This window comes from Macrobrachium rosenbergii, chromosome 52, assembly GCF_040412425.1.
Source record: "Macrobrachium rosenbergii isolate ZJJX-2024 chromosome 52, ASM4041242v1, whole genome shotgun sequence".
In the NCBI taxonomy this organism is placed as follows: domain Eukaryota; kingdom Metazoa; phylum Arthropoda; class Malacostraca; order Decapoda; family Palaemonidae; genus Macrobrachium; species Macrobrachium rosenbergii.
The window spans coordinates 18374264-18392905 of NC_089792.1; the positions used below are offsets into that span (position 1 = coordinate 18374264).

Genomic DNA, 18642 nt, shown 5'->3' on the forward strand with positions numbered 1-18642 from the left:
AAATAAAAAGGCATATGGAATGAATGTCTCACCCAGTCCAGTTCCGCAGTAACGAGGACTGACAGGGGCTGGCGAAAGGGAGTGGAGTCTAGCTCCGTTGGAAACGGTAGCCCGCTTATTTACAAGAATAATGTTACAAGAATCGAGGAAAACAGGACGAGAATTTCCAGCTTAGAATCAGGAGGTGAATGATAAATACATCGTGACTTTGGTAATGCTCGTAAAAGCATGAGCCTGCACTATCAGAAAGCCAGGTAATTTAACCAAGATTAACATATAAATTAATGAACTCGTTAAATAAATATAGCTAAAAACTGGGACCGCTTTTTTGATAATCGTATGCAATATCGTATTCTTCAGAAATTGACAATGAATGAAATTCTTCACTTACTGTTTCAAGAATAATCAGTCAAAGAGAGAAAGGCCACTCTTGAAAAACGTCTTCGGCAGTGATGATTTTCCAGGCCGAGCGATATAGGGTAGGTCTAGCGCTCACAACCGGTCGGAGGCAGCTTCGTCAGTGATTCGGTGGCTTTCGGCGACCCAAGACTTCATATTGGGTCAAGATATTTCCGTCCTTTGCCATGCGTCATGGACGATTCTTATCTTCAGCGCACAATGGAATATTCATCTTTGTTCATTGATTATCCGACCGTGTAATTACTAATATTAAGGACGCTAAAATATGAAACGTCTGTGTTTTTTAGACCGATTCTGCCTCGACGACATCTATCGGAAACCGCTCAGCAGATAGATGGCGTGATCACCCACCCTCCGTCCTGCAGCGGAGGCGAAGGTATGACGACTTTAGTTCCAGTTTTCTTCGATAGTCTGCTTTCTGGGTCGATAAGGGGAATAGTGGGCTGTTTATGGTTTATCAGAGCGTATTATAAGACGCTCAACGATATCCGCTATTAGCTGATAGATCATTATTTCGTGAATTAATGATGCTTTTCTTCTTTCTCTCCAAGGGAGATGCACTGGAAGAGGGTGAGCGGTTGCCAGAACAACTATAATTGTCAAAGGAAACAATGGCACGACGATTATAATTGTCAGCAAGAAATGGAATGTACTTCATTAATAAAAGTTCAGTTCGGTTTACGCGAGGAGAAAGATACAAACAGTCACCCACAAATAACTACAATACACACAAATATGTAATATATATATATATATATATATATATATATATATATATATATATATATATACTGTATATAATATATATATATATATATATATATATATATATATATATATATATATATATATATATATATATATATATATATCATGTGTGTGTAATGGGCGGTAGCCGGATATAGTTTAAACAGAAAATATCACGGAAGGACGTAAAAGAAAGTACGGTCCTGGTTGGTTTCATTTATATAACATTTTCGGTAACGACTGGCTGAGTAGACGATACCAGTCAGCATCATATCTTCCGTTTCATTTTATACTTGCAGTATTTAACACACACACAAACACACACACACACACACACATATATATATATACACACATATATATATATATATATATATATATATGAAATTTTTATCACACCGTATATACAATCGTGATATAAACGTAATATCATATGCCTCGGGAATATTCCCGATGGATTATCATATATATATATATGGACTGGTATATCTCGAAAGGACACCGATTTATCACACTCCAGTCGACGTTATACCCAGCCTGATGAGTCTTGGTTATACCCACTGAATCGAGACTCGGCAGTACAAATGTCCATTATCATATAAATTCCCCTTCGGTGATAATTCCCCCATCGGGGATATTCCCGAGGTAGCGATGTTAAGGACATTTGTAATTATCACCGAAGGAGATTTTATAAGTGATAAATGGACAGGTACTGCCGAGTCCGAACCCACGACACATCTTACCAGCACTGAGCGACGTTCGAGACTATCGAGACTTGGCAGTACCAGCCCATTTATCACTTATAAATTCCCTTCGGTGATATTTCCCCATCGGGGATATTCCCGAGGTAGCGTGAATTTGATATTAAGCGACATTTGTAGCTTCATGAGTAATGTTCTTCAAATATCATATTGCATGGAAAATGAATAATTCACTGATGGGCATAAATAAATGGCATAATAATGAAGTGAGTACATATACAAGGAAAATCCTTATTCGTAATTATGTCATAAAAATATCAAAAGCGAAATGAAAATAATTATCTGTTAGAAAGACCTATGGTGCGACTGTGTATTCAAGGGACGGTCTAATCCATCCCATACTAAACTGGGAAATATTAGCATTGGGATAAAAAAAGTCTAAGGATATGTAAGACAAAGTTTTTTCTTTATTAGTTTCCGGTAATATTAATACTAGTAAGTAGCAAAAAGAAAATTTTAATCGTTACCATCGGAGTAATAACGACACGATTACCAGTGATAACATATGTACACATTGTATAAATTTCGCTGGCAGGGTAAGCACACGACTTTTATGAAACTGCAAAATCAAACATTACACTGGAATAGGTTAGAGCATACGGAATCCAGTATAAAAAAAGTTTACATAGATCCTTCAACATTAGACTGGAACTAATTAAGCAAGAAATGGGCCAAAGCGTTGCTTGTCATAGTTTTGTGCCATTTATCTGGTAACTGATAAGGCAGAGTGTGAATTCAAGGCGAGTCGGAATATGCCAATGATAATGCATCCTTGACAACCGAGCTAAAGTACGACATTAAAAGTTATTTTCTTGGTGTCTAAAAGCTTGACACACTACAGCCTCTCCTTTGCTTACTCATATCCATATAAATGGCTGAAAAATTGCTGTAGCAAAAAGACTCATACAAAATGTATAAGTAGCCTGGACTGTTTTCAATATCCAGTGGAGGATCTGGGCAGCATTCATAGTCGTACATGAGAGAGAGAGAGAGAGAGAGAGAGAGAGAGAGAGAGAGAGAGAGAGAGAGAGAGAGAGGGGGTGGGGGCCGGCAAAATAACAACTATCTCCCAAATATTTGTAACAAGTTAAGAAAGCAACAAACCACATTTGAAATTGAATAAGCAATTAATTAAAATATATATATGCATAATTTTAAATTTTCGTGTATATATAGGTGTATCAACTGTGTCCATTGTTTGGTTCCGAGTTACAGTTGAATAATTAGGTGTAGTCTTTTACCGAACACAGCTTTTGAAAACAAGAAAATAAATTACTTTCATAAATAAGAAATTCTTGCAGGGACAGCAAAACGACCATTAAAATTAGATAGGGCTTTGGTATACATTGTAAGACCAGGCTTGAATGATAATGAAAGCTATCAAAGATATGAATGGGATAAAGGATCATTATTGTAGATCGTGGAGAATGTTATGAGAAAGTCTTAGTTTATCCTCAGTTTCAAACGGTGTCGATCTTCGCTTACTCTAACGGCTTGGTCTTTTAATTAACCATGTCGACAACTCGTATGTTGATGGTTATAAAACATGTTGCTTGCTTTCTTTAATTCTGATATTCCTGAGCAGACGTCACGCTCACAGACGGCGGACAGTAGCGCACTAAAACGCCACTGAAATGAAACTAAATAAGAAAGTGTGTGTTTAGACAATAGATATGCCTAAGGTAAATTGCGCCTAAGCTTCGAGTTAGCGAGTATACGTATTAAGCGTGACTGGAAGTTGTAACCTGGATGGCAATTTACTAAACTTCTCAGCAATCAATCACAGACTTGTTACGTAACTTTTTTCTAATATAAAGTGCTTAGTAATAACAACTAATCGATCCTCAGAAGCAATATCAAGAATATTCCCTAGATCTCACTCATAATTTATAAGCTGCTAACACGCATTTCATTTGTTATGACTCTTAGAAAACTTTTGTTTTAGCGTTTTTCCATTAACAGTCCCTGATAAAGGTGACTTGAAGAATTTATATAAATTGTAAATATTGAGCTAAATTTTGAGTTTTATTGCAAAACTATACAGAGCTGTGATCCCTGTTGGATTGACTTCGCGTTTTCAACTTTATTTTATATATTTGCACTTCAAGATTCAATATCTGAGCTGGTGATCGCTGGTAATGGGGAATTATGAACCCTCCACATTCATCCTTTCGCCTCACATGAGCCGTTCAACGACCGGGAGCTGAACCTCTTTGTGAAGTTCGTTTAAAGGTGAATTGAACCAGCCAATAGGTTTGCGTGCGTTATCCCTTCGTCTGCTGTTTAAACATTTTCTTTTTAATCAACATGATCATCCACCACATTCTCTCACAGTTGTTCATTCCTACGCTGAATTCCCAAGCTAAACCGGAATGGCAAAATCGACATAATCTAACAACTACAACCACCACAATATACAAAGGACAAAACCACAACTAAAACGTCTAAGTTATACTTTCGGGTTTATAGACTTTCTTCGTGGACAGTCCCGGAAGCATCGTCCCGGAACTAGTTCGTCTTTGGCATTACTGCAATTACTTTGAATGGAGCCCCGCCAAGAAACATATAATTATATCTATGACGTGAGGTAAGCTGTTTATAAATAGATAATTTCTATATTATATATATAGTATATATATGTCTAAATATGTAGCCTACATATATACAAATATACATTATTCCTACGTATATAGATGGCTTTTAAAATACAGTTCACTAATTATTACATATAAAATTAGTGAATTGGATATTAATCACCATTTCTGACTTAATATTTGCGAATATATACATATGTATATATATATAATATATATTCACAAATATTAATCCACGAATGGCGTTTAATATCCAATTCACTATACATAGGAAATAACTAACACCCAAGGGAAATTATAACTGATAAGTGCTTCGTCACAAGTGGGATTCGAACTGCCGCCTGGTTGGAAAAGAACGACTTGCAGTGACATTTGACCACTGATCCATAAGTAAATATATATATATATATATATATATATATATATATATATATATATATATACATATATATATATATTAATATGTGTGCGTTTGTGTGCGCTCATGTGCGAATATATATACACATATCTAGGCCTATATATGTCTTATGTATGTATTATATATATATATATATATATATATATATATATATATATATATATATATATATATATATATATATATATAAAGCATGAGCGTGTAAAAAAGTTATGTACTATACTTAGAAAGTTGTTAGAAGTCTACCTTTTTCCTGTTCATCCCGGCGAAAGCTTTCATTACTCCTTCTAAGCTAAAATTTCTCAACATTCCACATTCAATGACTACTGCTAAAAGCTCCTACATATCACCAAAGAACTTGTTCAAATTGAGCTCTGAAAAGGACAGTTCAGTGTGAACGGGAGAAATACTTTCAAAACGTGACCTTGACATACTGGCGGTACGACAGCAGCCGAGATGGGAATTCTTGTTTTCTTATTAATTAAAGTCATACTGGTTTTTATATTACAGATACGAATTAATGAAAGAGAATATCAAATTATTTGCCTTGACAATATGGTGGGCCGTGAAACACCAAGACCCTGGTGCAATTACAACTCCAATCGTTCCTCGGCTGCTTTCAGAGGTTCAGTAACAGATGTCGACCTCAAAACTGTTATTATCGTTTTGTTGGTGGAATTCACTGAAATTGCCAAACAAGAAATTCTGAAATCTCCATCAAAGCTCTTTTCGTCAAACATTGATTCGAGAACTTAAAGTAATCTTTGAAAATTTTCGTATTTTATTGAGAAACTTTTCCGATTGCAAGTTGACTTTTACCGTTAGCATTTGGGCGTTTGATTGTTAAATGACGTAAAAGATAAAAATCATATGTTAATACCATAACCATGCATTCTTTATTTCAAGGTCAACGCGTCTCATTTTTTTCCCATTAACTGAAAGCAATTAAATCCAAATAGTTCTTTGCAGCTTTCATCAGACGGATATTATAAAGATACTATGTCGCTGTAATGATAAAGCACCTTTCAGAATATGCAGTGGCGAAACATTAACGAAATCATAATGTCTGAGCTTTTATCTAATTAAAATGAGGCATTTTATCTTATAATTGTTTTCCTTCGAACGATAATAGGAAGGTCCAGTCATTTTTGTGCGCTATGATTTCGTCTCGGAGGACGTGATTTAATTCTGTATTGAACTTTTTGATAAATTATTATTATTGGTGAAATATTCCACACCGATGTAAGTAAATATATACTTAGAAATATATACAACGAAAGCTTTCGAGAACCTGCCCGACTCTCCATATCAATTATGAGATTGATAAGCAGAATTGAGCAGGTTCCCAAAAGTCCTCGCTCTCTCTCTCTCTATATATATATATATATATATATACATATATATGTATATATATAATGTATATACATATGTATATATACATATATTTATAACCTATATATGTGTATACAAATATATATGTATATATATATATATATATATATATATATATATATATATATATATACATATATATATATATATATATATATATATATATATATATATATGTATATATGTGTGTATATATGTATATATATATATATATATATACATATATATTATATACTGTATATATAATTTGTATATATATATATATATATATATATATTGTATATATATATATATATATTTATAAATACATATATATACATATATACACACACGGACATATATATATATATATATATATATATATATATATTATATATATATTTATATGGATATATATATATATATAGCGGAACAGACTGCAGGCATTTCCAAAATATAATATATATACAAGGTAAAAGCTGTTCTCATTATTTCGTCGACGGGAACGTTTGTAAATAAATAGGTCTATCGTATTTCTCTGTCCGGACTATGAGATAGAAAGGTTGTTAATTCCAGATTATAAGTGAGTGTTTAATGGATAATACTACGCATTAGCGAAACAGCTGCATTGACAAAATACAAGGATATAAGTTAGACGCCTGTGTGCATTTTTCACTAGAAACAAACCCACGACAACGAACAAACTCCAACGGTACGAAGATTCCTACAAAAAACTCACTGGTGCCATTGAGGTATTTGACTTTGAAGAAAATTATACATACACATACATACATACATACATACATTATATATATATATATATATCTATATATTAACCATATATTTCATATTTTATATAAAATATATATATAATAGTTTCATCCATGGATACAGTGGTTATTATATGTATATATATATATATATATATATATATATATATATATATATATATATATATATATAGTAAAGACTTATACTGTTGGAAAGCTTGACTATGCTCGGCATCCCACTTCCAGGGCTCGTCCTTCCTCAAAAGTTCATTCAAGGGCCCCAACACCACAGTGGCATTTACAAGGAACTTCCAGTAAAAGTTCAACATTCCCAGGAAACTACACAACTGGGTTATATCCTCAAGTTCGGGAGCACTTACACTAGCCTCCAACTTCTCTGGTGTTGGCTTCAGCCCTATAGAGTCAAAACAAGGGTGTAACCTAAACACTGCACCTTATTTACACCAAAAGAACACTTTGTAGGATGCAGTTTCAGTCCCACATCCTGTAATCTTCTTAGAACTTCAAATAAACGTTCTTCATGCTCACTAGAATTTGAGCCCGACACCAAAATGTCATTAAAGAACACACACATGCCCAGAATACCCAATAAGAGATAATATACAGCTCTCTGAAATATTCCTGGAGCACTAGCTATACCAAAACACAAGTGATTGTATTGAAACAAACCTTTGTGGATATTTACAGTGGTCAATGGACGTGACTCAGGACTGAATAAAATTTGATTTCATTCGTCATGTCAAGTTTTGAAAAAATTTTACCACTATCCAAAGCAGCAAAAATATCCTCAATCCTATGTACAGGATAGTTTATGACTTTAGTAGCATTGGTTAACTGTTAACCTATAGTCACCACAGATACGAATTGTTCCATCGTCTTTTAGTACGGGCACAATAGGTGCGGCCCAATTAGTGTGTGCAACAGGCTGAATAATACTCTGCTCCAACAGCTTATCTAAAGCAGCATCAACCGGCTCTTCCAAATCAAAAGAAACTTCTAGACCTTTGAAAGTTCCTAGTTCATCCTTGAACACTTCTGGATACTAAACTACTACTGACTTAGGCTTATCAGCAACATCATGAATAGTACAGTCATCTAAATTGACGTGAAATCTCAGTGCTGGCATCAAATCATGGCCAAATAGGTTAGGATCCTTGTCCTTAACAATGACAATGGCCCAGTCTTCCAAGACCCGACCTCGGAAACCAATCTTCACCTGCATATGGCCCCTTACTTGGATCCATATCGGTTTGTACATGCTGCACCAGTGTCCAGCTGAAATTCTGCATCTGCCCTATCATTTAGCATTAGTCTAACGTAATAGGCTTCTTTCAGCCCTTCCATATTAGAGGAATTAACTGATGAAATGTATTCACTTGACTCCTTACCACTAGAGTTATCTACCGGTAACTCTACCAAATTTACATTCTTAGACACAGCTAAAGTTTTATTTGTGATAGATTCTAAGAAAAACATACTTTAGCAAGGTGGCCCTTGTGTTTACACAAATAACACTCAGAATTCTTAAATGGGCAGTCACTCTTCCAATGACTTTTCCCACAGCCACTGCAGGGTTTCATAGGTTTACTTGAAAGAACTTCTCTAGCTTTTCCTTCCCACCTTGCTTAGACTTCTGCTTAGACAAGGAACTAGACTTAGGAGTAGTTCTGACTGAACTCTTGGACATCTTTCTCAGCTGCTTCCCTTGCAACAGCAATCTCTACTGCATGAGTGAAAGCCAGGTTCTTCTCTGTCAGAAGAACTCATTGTGTACTCTCTTCTTTGAGACCATAAGTAGCTTGTCTCGCAGCATCTCCTCAAACTTATCACCAAACTCACAAGTAGCTGCCAAGGATTTTAAAGCAGCCACAAAAACTGAAACATTTTAATGAACCTCTCAACTCCTTTTATAATATTTAAACCTCTCATAGATAACTGTCACTTGTGGTTTATAGAGATTCTCTGGTGCTGTAACTAGTTGCTCAAAAGTACACTAGCTAGTCCACACAACTTAGGACCTATTATTGATAGAAACGTTGGCACCTTCCTATTGTCACCTGTCATTTGCCTGGAAATTGAGAGGCACTCTAACCACATAGGTAGAAAATTTCTCAGATTCCTCAAAAGGGCCAACATTCTCTATGAAAGCCATGGCTAATACAATTAGGTAAATTAGAAATAATCACAAATAGGCAAATTACAAAAAGTCTTAATTAGGTTAGGTTACATAACTAAATTATTGCATCAATGCACTCAGTAACAATGCACTTTAAGTTACCCTCACCTTAAATTAGGTTAGGTTTGTGTATATTCAGTTAGGGTAATGCACAGTTAACTTAGTCTAGGCCAAGATTTTATGGTTAGGTTAAGCTAATGCAACGTTAAGCCAGCTTAGTTTTGCTGGGCTGGAATAACTCATAGATTCATTGGACAAAACTTAGGTTAGGCTAGGTTTACCTGGATAACTTAGGTACATTAAAAATAACCCAGGCATAAAATAAACTCAGCACCTGAGATTAGGCCTACATCCGAAATCAATTTCATGGCAAACCTCTCCAATTCCCCTATCGGTAGATCTAAGCCAGCTGGCTGTTCGCGGTGACCTAGGCTATGGCAGTTGATGTTTTTCTATAGAATTTTACCTGCTGAACAACAATTTTAACGTTATTTTTGTTGCTCAGCTGTAATTAAGCTGTAAATTATCTTAGAACTGGTGTGGTAAAACCCTTTCAAGAGCAGCTAACAGTATGAGGGACCCATTGGGGAATTCGGGGTTTTGGTTTGGTAAATAACAAAAGGTTTGGGTACCTTATTGTTGTATTTCTTTATATATGCCACTTGGAACACGAAAACAAGCGTAAAAAGAAGAGCTGCTTAGTGGAGCCGTTCAGAGGCCCGTTACTGTTACCACTGATTCTAAGCCTTAACATGCATACACTAGCTTTCGGTTCACCAATCAGCAGCTGCTGGTTTTCTGTGCTAGTGAAGACAGGAAATGATGTTTTCCATTTGGCTTGTTGAACAAGAAACAAATTACCTCTTGCCAAAACATAAGCCCCAGTAATCTTTAAAAAACCAGATTCAAGGTACAGCACCATTGCTGCCACGGGACCTGAAGAGGCCACCCAAGTTGAAAGCACAAATGGTAATGTTTTGTTTCCCTTGTGAAGATCGAATAGTGTGCCCCTTGCTTGGATGGACTTCTGGAGCTGTGTGGGACACACTGGTTAGACATGCAGTTTTCGACCGTCAAAAAAATTTTGAGTTTCAATAAGGTAAAATAATATAAGAAAACGCCATTTCTCGGCTAAATACCATAGGTGCATCTAGCCGGCTTAGAATTAACTCCCAATCTATTTTAGGTTATGTTAAATTTGCCCTCTGGTCTGCTCCTCTTCGTCACCACTTGTAATGACTTGGCCAACAAGCATTACTTAAAACTTACATGGTTACTTAGGTTATATTAAAATCATTGATCACTTAGCGTTAGGATAGGCTAGGGATATATTATATCTTAGTTAGGACAAGCTTCCCTGGGTCACTGGGTGGTTAGTCTGCTGCCACTCACTGGACAGCAACCTAACACTGGTAACTATTTACATAGGCTAACATAATATAACATTACAGACTAATGAATGTACATAGTACAGACTTACCAGATTACACTGACACTGATCTTTAATAATACTTTAAAGTAGGCAAGGGAATGGGAAAAGGATTTGTTAGTATGGCAATATGGGATTGGTGCTAGAATAAGGTAAATTTAGGAAGATTGTCTAATGCGACATTTAACCAAGTACTCTGGAACAAGGCTTCACACATGCTAAATAGCACCCTTTAGAATAATATTTACCCTCTACAATTAGGTAATGTTTCTCATAAACAAAATATTAGAATTGCTTTTATATATTAGTTAGGAAACTGAAAGACATACTTCTTTATTATATATATATATATAAATATATATATATATATATATATATATATATATATATATATATATATATATATATATATACACAATTACATACTAATCCATTACACACACACATACATACACATATATATATATATATATATATATATATATATATATATATATATATATATATATATATATATATATATATATATATATATGTGTGTGTATTATATGCAAATTTTTGACACAATACGAACACTTGCTTACCTTACAGTACTTTAGTATCCCTTGCATAAATGCTGTTCAGGACTGAGTAGCGAGTACCATTTTCTTTTCCCAACAATTAGGGATCCTACCCTATTCTACCGTAGTAAACTGAATTTCATCGGTGATGTCTATTAGCAAATTTGTAAAGATAATCAGCATGAAAGCTCGAAACTCCCTGGTCTAACATCAAATGTGTACATGTATGCATATGTGTACATGTATATTTAATTATATGTAAATTTATTGACACACACATACACACACACACACACACACACACATTACCTATACAGTACTTTAGTATCCCTATATATATAAATACTGTATATATAAACAGGACTTAATATACAGATGTAAATACCATTTTTTTTCCCAACAATTAGGGATCCAAAACCTTTCTACCATAGTAATTATTTTTCCGAATTTCTTTTATAGAGATGTCTGTTTGTTGCATTTGCAAAGATAATTAGTTTCAGTATCTCTGAAACTGCCTATTTATTGAATTATTTTTTCTCCATGTATTTATTTATATACATCATGACTTTCAGCACCATTCATATTGTGATTCCTACATTTTACTAAGAACTCAATTGGTTTTTAGTTTTCTGTAAAAGAAAACTAAGTCTAATCCTCCGCACTTTTTCTGTCCGCCCTCAGATCTGTTAAAACTGCATTGAGGCCAGAGGGTTGCAAATTGGTATGCTGATCATCCACCCTCCAATCATCAAACATACCAGATTGCAGCCCACAGCTTCACAGTTTTTTTTTTTTTTTTAGAGGTTACATATATAATAGTGCATCTGGCAACGACATAGGCTATATACCAGGCCGTATTAAAGATATATGGGCCGTGGTTCATATATATATATATATATAGACCACCGAAAGATAAATTTGTTTCGGTGGCCTCGATTATAAGATGTGCAGAAAACTCGATTTGCTGCATGTGATTTTTACCTCCAACTTTTGATTCCTGACTTTTATATTATTATCTTTATTGGCCGATTTTTATCACTTGTGAATCTTATTATTTTTTCTTATCTGCATTTAATGGTGACCAGTTCAGATATTTTCTTTGTAACTGCACAAATATTTGATTAGATGATTATTTTTTTTTGTATTTATTTGCTCTGGTTTTCCTATACCTTTTTATTTTGCTGATTTTCATTTATGTGATTCCTATATTTTAGCTGATTTCCGAAATTTTACAATGGTCTTTTTTTTTAACATCATCCCTATTCGTTTCCCGTCTATTGTTTAAAATTCGAAATTTACACTGTATATCTGCTTAACGTTGTTTCCCTTATTTATTTTTCATTAGCAAGACTGATATTTCATGAAGTTTAGAAAACACTTTTTGTTTTTGTCATAACATACGTAGACTACCTACCTCTCTCTCTCTCTCTTCTGGTGGCTACAGTTTCCTCTTTATTTACCTTTATATGGTTAATATGAGATTACGTTTGTAAAGGAAATGGAAAACAATTTTGGTTTCCATTTTTAAATGTCAGGAGGGGAAACAGTGTCCCAGTTCCAAGAGTTATGAAAACACCGGACTTTCGTGTCACGGGATGCGGATTTTTTTTTTTTTCGCTGTGACTACAAACAGGTCAAACTAACTTGATATAAAATTTAATACTGGTCATGCATCCCCAAATATGACATAAAGGTGTTCAGAGAGATTAAGGGTCAAAGCAAAATGATATACACAGTATACAGAATCAGAAATAATAAACAAGTGAGAGTGTTCTTCCTAAGAATCAGCTGCTTATATCCACACAAATGAATCTGTCGACTATTAATATCCATTACATTCATTACAGTCCTTATTTTTGAAAATAAATCTTTAAATTTTTTTATGTGATGATTCATTCATTCAAGATGATCTGGCATCCCAATATCAACGGTCACTGGAGTAATTTAATGACCAAGAATCGTGACTAGGAGCCATTCAAAGCTACATGAAGCTTGTAATGGTCTGCCATTTGTTTTTTCGTATCAGAGTTTTTAGTGAGGGTGAGTTTAGCAATGCCTGACATTAAGTTGTAATGTCTCGTGTTGTCTGGACTCGAAGGTGGCTTTTTCGGATTTAATGGGTCATTTAATGAATGAGCAAGTAATAAAGACATTTAATGCCAGTAAATTAGTGTGCAATAAAGTATTTTCGTTGGCAAGCAAGCTGGAAGTCACGCGAAGCTATGAAAGATCTGCTTGTGAGCACCGTAACACCGTTAATAAAGTGTGTACATCGGCACAGTATTTATGTCTTTGAAACACGAAACATTTTTTTTGCAAGAAACCGGCAGCTATTGTAACCCCACTAGTGCGGTCAAACGTTTTTCGAACCAGGAAACATATGATATAAAAAATACTTTGTTTTTGGTATAGGAATCCCGTTGATTTAATAATAAGTCCTTTATTCTATGAAATGTTTTGGTATAAGACGCCCTTTCGTAAGTCTTACGAAACCTCGTTGTAAGGAATATGTAGACATCTGCAATATGAACTCTGAATAGTAAGCCAAACTGAGAACCTTTCATAAACATTGGAGATATGACCCTCCTACGTTGAACAAGCATATTCAGTAAAATATGAACAGCGAAGATAGGTGCAGGGCAACGTGGGTCTGAATACGGACAGTAAATGGCAGAATAAAATGCAGATACAGTGAAAGGAAATTATGTAAAAATGGGGAGCAAGGACCGAAATATGCAACACATATATTTACTTGGTGCTCGAATAACACAGAGCTACTATAAACCGAGCCTTGAGCATTGCAAAGCGGAAATAGCAGTAGCGGTAAATTAGAGCCAAAGTGTGTAATTTGCTTTGAAGCATTCGTAGATATTCAAGTAGTTTATTCTACTGCATGAATTTCGTCCCTTGATGTAAACAACCTCTGTGGGGTCTAAACCTTTTCCTTCAATCTGCTTCACCGGTCGAGCTCCTGGAGTCCCTTCGCAATTTTAAACCCAGACGACTCATCAAAGCAAACATGCACAACAAGTCTCTCCTTCCTCCATACGCATTTACTCCATGACCTTGTGGACTCTTAAAAACAGTCATGGAAGCAGGAAGCAGGAAGGCAATATATAGACCCCTGGGAACCCCGGCCGCCATGAGTTATGGACGAAAAACATTGTCACGTCTCGCCGATCATTCTCCAACTTGCAGCAAAAATTTCGGAGTACAAAACGACTCGGTTCAGGTGCAAAACGGCCGGGGTTACAGGAAGGGGGGTGGGAAGTGTTGCTGGAAGAGGGTACGGTGTACCCCATAATATTCCTTCAATCTCTTCAGTCCTTTGCTACCCATAAATCGCGTCATCCTAAAAGCTTAGCGATTACGTCCTCTGCTTCCTCGACGTCTCTGTCGGTATCATGACTGTGAGTTTCTTTATACTTTCTAACATTCACTTGGACTTTGCTTTTAGATTTTGCATATGGTTTTTTTTTCCGGTTAGCGTTGTTCTCGACAGATAAAGTAAAAGTAAAAGTTCAAGCATAATGCGATAATTCGGCATGGGGATTTTAAAATCTTTTCCCTAAATGACAAAATGTAAATTCTATGATTGACCAAGCGAAGGAAATTTCTCTCCTCTACGAGCGAGGAAAATTATTCTTGTGGTTGATAAGAACGTGTGCTGAATTTTCTATTACCTTCCGACCAAATGCAGCTCAATTCAATTGGCTTCATTTTCCTCTCCTGGATAACTGTCATTTTAGAAATGAAGATTGAAAACTGACCAGAACTTGTGAAAAGTGGAACCTCTTAAACAGAGATAACATAAAATGACGTCTTTAACAAGATTAACAAGAATATTTGGCAAAACTGCCGAACCATTAAGAACGTTCAAATTCTTACTATTACGTCTGATAAAAACTTCCTAAACGTTTCGTCGTCGTCTGAACCCGAACGAAGTGTATTCAGCTTTTACGGCAGGTCTGAACTGGGATCCAGGAAGCAACAAAACGGTCTAATGATTCTTAAATATACTCGTGTCATTCATTCCTTGCCTGGATTTACCTTGTTTTTTATTGTCCTGCTCTTGGGAGGGAAGAAGAGTACACCTCTGTGATGCGTATGAGACTCTGGGGGGTTATTCAAACTTTTGGTGAGTCTGTGGATGACTGGACACAAACGCATGAACTCACATCCCAAGACAGGAACTGGCTCAAGACGACAGACACACACAAACACTGAAGACAGGACAGGATAGGACAGACTGTGTTTTAATATGACAGATTTTGTTTTGATATGACATTTGTAAACAGACACATTGTAGACAGGAAAAGATAGAATTTTGTTTTAAGGAGACGAATAAAAGGACGTACACACAAACATCCTTAAGACAGGAATAAGAGATAGTTTGATCTAATATTCTATACATACAGCCATATTCATATTATCACATCATGAAGGCTGATGACTACAGGATTTAGTTAAGACGACAAACACTCACAAATACCCTTGAGAAAAGAATAAACTATGGTGTGATATGTGTTTTCTATGCCAACGGGCATTACAATTTTTAAGACACCCAAGCGAATGCATGACAGATGATTTAAATATTGGGCACAAGACTTGTAACTTCTGCAAAATAGACTGCCCATATGAGGTAAAAATAAAAATAGGAGGTGCAGGGGTACGGCCAAGATAAGAGGAATGTGATAAAATTCGGATGACAGAAACTCATGGAAAGTCACAAAAATTAAAAACGAAAAAGTAGACAGAAGTTTAAAGCTAAAATGTTACGACAACCCTCTCAAATTTCCATTACTCTCCATAACACTGCCAGGAAGACGAATACTAAGAACACCCAAATATCTAGGTTCTTCGTTAACTTATATGATAACACGATCAAGTTGATCTACAAAGGTCATTCAAGTCAGACACCAAGTTCTACCACTGACTGAAGAAAAGGTCGCAAGACTGGGGACTTTAAGGCAGCTGTTTCTGACAGCAAAGTAAAGTAAAGTTCAAGCGATAACACTTTGGCATTTGTCAGTATAGTTTTATCATCGATACATTTTCAGTGAAATCTGGATACTAGAACCACCGATGTATAAGTTATTTGTAAACTTAAAAACCCTTGTTTGTATCTTTGCAAAAATCATACAACAGGTCTTTTGTATGTGATATTACTTTGTAATATTAGCATTGCTTTTCTCAAGACCTGCAATTTTCTTGATTAGTGCCTGACAAACCAACTCATTTACGAATGAATGAAAGATGATAAAAAAAAAAAGGCCGAAGACACACTGTATACAGAGGATTTTGACAGAGTAGTTTCCTGCAGACAGAATATCATTGCTTGATTCCTCAGGCCTTGACAGAGTAGTTTCTTGCAGACATTGCTTCATTCCTCAGGCCTTGACAGAGTAGTTTCTTGCAGACATTGCTTCATTCCTCAGGCCTTGATTGAGTAGTTTCTTGCAGACATTGCTTCATTCCTCAGGCCTTGATTGAGTAGTTTCTTGCAGACATTGCTTCATTCCTCAGGCCTTGAAAGAGTAGTTTCTTGCAGACATTGCTTCATTCCTCAGGCCTTGAAAGAGTAGTTTCTTGCAGACATTGCTTCATTCCTCAGGCCTTGACACAGTAGTTTCTTGCAGACATTGCTTCATTCCTCAGGCCTTGAACAGAGTAGTTTCTTGCAGACATTGCTTCATTCCTCAGGCCTTGACAGAGTAATTTCTTGCAGACATTGCTTCATTCCTCAGACCTTGACAGAGTAGTTTCTTGCAGACATTGCTTCATTCCTCAGGCCTTGACAGAGTAGTTTCTTGCAGACATTGCTTCATTCCTCAGGCCTTGACAGAGTAGTTTCTTGCAGACATTGCTTCATTCCTCAGGTCTTGACAGAATAGTTTCTTGCAGACATTGCTTCATTCCTCAGGCCTTGACAGAGTAGTTTCTTGCAGACATTGCTTCATTCCTCAGGCCTTGAAAGAGTAGTTTCTTGCAGACATTGCTTCATTCCTCAGGCCTTGACAGAGTAGTTTCTTGCAGACATTGCTTCATTTCTCAGGCCTTGAAAGAGTAGTTTCTTGCAGACATTGCTTCATTCCTCAGGCTTTGACAGAGTAGTTTCTTGCAGACATTGCTTCATTCCTCAGGCCTTGACAGAGTAGTTTCTTGCAGACATTGCTTCATTCCTCAGGCCTTGACAGAGTAGTTTCTTGCAGACATTGCTTCATTCCTCAGGCCTTGACAGAGTAGTTTTTTGCAGACATTGCTTCATTCCTCAGGCTTTGACAGAGTAGTTTCTTGCAGACATTGCTTCATTCCTCAGGCCTTGACACAGTAGTTTCTTGCAGACATTGCTTCATTCCTCAGGCCTTGACAGAGTAGTTTCTTGCAGACATTGCTTCATTCCTCAGGCCTTGACAGAGTAGTTTCTTGCAGACATTGCTTCATTCCTCAGGCCTTGACAGAGTAGTTTCTTGCAGACACTGCTTCATTCCTCATGCCTTGACGAGTGGGTTCTTGCAGACATTGCTTCATTCCTCAGGCCTTGACAGAGTAGTTTCTTGCAGACATTGCTTCATTCCTCAGGCCTTGACACAGTAGTTTCTTGCAGACATTGCTTCATTCCTCAGACCTTAACAGAGTAGTTTCTTGCAGACATTGCTTCATTCCTCAGGCCTTGACAGAGTAGTTTCTTGCAGACATTGCTTCATTCCTCAGACCTTGACAGAATAGTTTCTTGCAGACATTGCTTCATTCCTCAGGCCTTGACAGAGTAGTTTCTTGCAGACATTGCTTCATTCCTCAGGCCTTGACAGAGTAGTTTCTTGCAGACACTGCTTCATTCCTCAGGTCTTGACAGAGTAGTTTCTTGCAGACATTGCTTCATTCCTCAGGCCTTGACACAGTAGTTTCTTGCAGACATTGCTTCATTCCTCAGGCCTTGACGAGTAGTTTCTTGCAGACATTGCTTCATTCCTCAGGCCTTGACAGAGTAGTTTCTTGCAGACATTGCTTCATTTCTCAGGCCTTGACAGAGTATTTTCTTGCAGACATTGCTTCATTCCTCAGGCCTTGACAGAGTAGTTTCTTGCAGACATTGCTCCATTCCTCAGGCCTTGACACAGTAGTTTCTTGCAGACATTGCTTCATTCCTCAGGCCTTGACAGAGTAGTTTCTTACAGACATTGCTTCATTCCTCAGGTCTTGACAGAGTAGTTTCTTGCAGACATTGCTTCATTTCTCAGGCCTTGACAGAGTAGTTTCTTGCAGACATTGCTTCATTCCTCAGGCCTTGACAGAGTAGTTTCTTGCAGACATTGCTTCATTCCTCAGGCCTTGACAGAGTAGTTTCTTGCAGACATTGCTTCATTCCTCAGGC

The 18642-nt window shown here is 36.3% G+C and overlaps 1 protein-coding gene across 1 annotated transcript in view; it reads right to left on the bottom strand.

Annotated features, from left to right (window-relative positions):
- The window catches only part of LOC136833733 (glutamate receptor ionotropic, delta-1-like), a 46823-nt gene extending 35902 nt beyond the window's left edge, over window positions 1-10921 (bottom strand). The window contains exon 1 of the mRNA XM_067095950.1: window positions 10759-10921. The gene's annotated coding sequence lies outside the window, so the exon portion shown is untranslated. The remainder of the gene's footprint in view (window positions 1-10758) is intronic.
- Between the last annotated feature and the right edge of the window lie 7721 nt (window positions 10922-18642).